Source organism: Pteropus vampyrus, unplaced genomic scaffold (genome assembly GCF_000151845.1).
Source record: "Pteropus vampyrus isolate Shadow unplaced genomic scaffold, Pvam_2.0 Scaffold561, whole genome shotgun sequence".
Taxonomy (NCBI): Eukaryota; Metazoa; Chordata; class Mammalia; order Chiroptera; family Pteropodidae; genus Pteropus; species Pteropus vampyrus.
In genome coordinates, this window is record NW_011889342.1 from 514,926 (window position 1) to 518,374 (window position 3,449).

The 3,449-nt window shown below is 41.9% G+C and overlaps 1 pseudogene; it reads right to left on the bottom strand.

Moving 5' to 3' along the window:
• Positions 1-423: 423 nt before the first annotated feature.
• On the bottom strand, positions 424-2,695 carry LOC105308264 (annotated as a pseudogene).
• Between the last annotated feature and the right edge of the window lie 754 nt (positions 2,696-3,449).

The window sequence follows — 3,449 nt, forward strand, 5'->3', positions numbered from 1 at the left end:
CATGACCATGTGAAAGGAGATTATCTTTATTTTTATTTATTTTAGGGCTCTGGTTCTACTGTATTTACTATAAAATGTATTAATGATAGGGTGGAAGTTGGGTAAGGAGGTGAAAGCATCCATTACAGGGTAACTTGACAGACGCATTAAGAAACTGATTCTATTCTGGCTGGTGGGTGAACCCACTATATTAAGTTTCACAGTTATAAAATTATCACTCTGAATTGAGGAATCAGAGACATTTTGTTATAAGTATAATTCCATCTACAGAAGCTAACTTTAAATTTAGAGAAGAAAAACACTCACTGCATTAATATTTTGGGTTGAGGTTTCTTATACGTTTCCTAAATACACCTACTATTTTTTGTTTGTTTGTTTTGATACAATTTACAACTGTGGTAAGAAGAGTACCACAGCCCTGACTCAGACATGGTCTTTTGCTTCAGAAAGTCCATCAGTCCCACTGCTAAATCCGTTGCTTGCAGAGGCCTCAGAGCTCTGGGTTTGCCAAGTAGCGTGCTCATCATTTAAGCTCTTCCCACATATAGAACATGTATCATGCAGTTCTAACCATGGCACATTACAACTGCTGTGAAAGATGTGGCTGCAGGGTAACTGCCAACTTCCTCTTCAACTGTGTAATCTTCTTTGCATACCGAACACTCTAAACACATATCGACTCGCTCCTGAGTTACTGTCACTGTTGGAAGATGTGATTTTTCCCTTGTCAGCTCATGGAGGCCCTGTGTTTTCCAGTTGTCTTAAAAGCTGGGTTACAATGGCATCAAGCCCTGTGTGACCCCAAGCATATTTCCCAAGGTTGGAGTGCAGCATCTTGCTCCAGGAAAAGGGTGTGGGGATCCAGGAACTACAGAATTTGCAAAGATGTTGGCAAAGAACTGTTGTATTATTCTTTCAATAGCCAGAGATCTCCTGGGATGAGTACTTCCTTGCGATCTGTATCTCCGAGTCATTGGCAACCTTGAAGACTGACTTGGTCCCCAGAGTCAGTGTGAGTTTGGTGACCTCCCTCATTGGCTCTATTATCTTGGTCCAGTGGATTGCTACTTAGAAATGGCCTAAAATCTTGTATAATTATTCTGAGGTTCAAATTGCACCAGAGCTCTGCAAAATGTTTTATTTTCCACCTGGCTGCTGCCACCATCAAAAACACTAGAATCATCTATCTCTTCTTTAATAAAGCCTGATTCACATCTGGGACGATACGTATTTGGGGAATTTGGGGCTCATCTCGCCATTTAAAATGGCAGAAAAACCAGTGCTTGACAGCAGCAGTCCCAGAGCCTATCTCTGCTGCTTCTGCCACTGCTTCCTCAGTGTGGCCGTCTGCAAGTTCAGGAGCCAGTGTCGGTCACGGGAGTCAGCCCAGCACAGAGAGGCAGCAGAGCAAAGAGGTGATAGAGCAGACAATGACTCCAAGGCCCTCTTCCAACAGCAAAGAGGCACAGGGCAGAAGAAATTATTTTTAAGACCCAATGGCTTCACACAATAATTGGGCTTTTCCAAATATTTTTGGTTCAATTTGAGAAAAACTTTGTGGGACTGGGAAAACGGACAAAGTGGGAAAATATATATTAGAGCAGAAAGCATGATAGATAATTACTTACATTGTATAAAGAAGATGAATAAAGTAAATGGAAATTCCAGCAAAAAATAAAGGAGATATATTCTATTTCCACAATTTTCTGGTTCCAAGGCTTTTAGCTCTCCAAACATGGAAATCCTTCAGCCCCAAAACAGTTGTCCCTTTTATAGCTGCCATCTCACAGAATCTTTTCAAAGCCCCCTTTATGTCTTTGTTCCTGAGACTGTAGATGAAGGGGTTCAGCATGGGTGTGACCACAATGTACATCACCGAGGCCACTGCACTTGAGTGTGTGATGTGGGTAGCAGCAGAGCTGAGGTACACTCCTATGACTGTACAATAAAATAAGAAGACAACAGAGAGGTGAGACGCACAGGTAGAAAATGCTTTATACTTTCCCTGAGCTGATGGGATTCCACGTATGCAGGAAACAATCTTAGAGTAAGAGTAGAGGATCCCAGCAAAAGGAACAACAGTCAGCAGCACGGCTGACAAATACATCGCCAGGTTATTAAGAAAAGTGTCAGAACAGGCAAGTTGGATCATCTGATTAAGTTCACAGATAAAGTGGGGGATTTTCAAGACTGTACAGAAAGATAGTCGCAACCCCATTAAGCTTTGTAACAAGGCATACAGGGCACTCATGATCCAGGACACCAGAAGCAGCAGTCCACAGAGCTGGGGGTTCATGATGACTGTGTAGTGCAGGGGGTGACAGATGGCCACGAAGCGGTCATAGGCCATCACGGTCAGGAGGAAGTCATCCAATACTCCAAAGAGCATTAAAAAATACATTTGTGTGATGCAGCCTTTATAGGTTATGACTTCGCTCTGTGTCTGAATGTTCACCAGCATCTTTGGGATGGCAGTCGAGGGGAAACAGATGTCCCCCAAGGACAGGTTGGAGAGGAAGAAGTACATGGGCGTGTGGAGGTGGGAGTCTGAGCTGACGGCCAGGATGATGAGCAGGTTTCCAAAGATGGTGATCAGGTACATGGAGAGGAAGAGCCCAAATATGAGAGGCTGCCGTTCTGGTTCATCTGAAAATCCCAGAAGAAGAAATTCTGAAATTTGTGTATCATTCCCTGGTTCTATGTGCTGGAGGTGATGACTAAAAATGAAAAAAAATAATAATAATAACATGATTAATTTTTTACACATGAGTATTTCTAACATGTGAAATGCTGCAATTTATATCTTAATGGTAAAATACATATATATAAGGGTTTGTAGAGATCTGATCCCCTTTAAGTAAGGTGTTGTGACATCTCTAATTAGGAGTTCCTGCCCCGCTCTTAGCAATTTGCCAAATAAATCATTTTTGTATCGGTTTAATGAGAAATTCTTTTACACATTGAGGAATAAATGCTGAGTCCTGGTCATTTTCTAGACAAGGAGTACAGGGTGCTGAAAAACAGAAGTCCCTATAATCCGAAGAAGGAGAAAGAATATAAGAAAGTGAAAAATTATACACGATGTTAGATGGTACATGTGCTTTGATGAAAAAGAAAGTAGGTATATAAGAGTGTAGAAGTGCATGTTATTTTAAATGGAATTGAGAAAGACTTGAAAACAAGGTGCTATTTGAATAGAGACCTTAAAGGAGACACTGAAAGACAGGATGATTTTTGGGAAGCGTGTAGCCTGTGTGGGAAAGAGCCAGTACAAAGGTCCTAATGTTAGCCCTTGTCTCAAGTAATCAAGACTCAAAAGGAAGCCGTGTGGTGAGGGGAATGAGCAAGAGGGAGATGATAGGGATGCTGTCAGAGAATGTGGAGGAATGAGCTGGCCTGTCTGCTACAGATGAAACTTCAAGACACAGGGACTCGCTCAATCACATGCT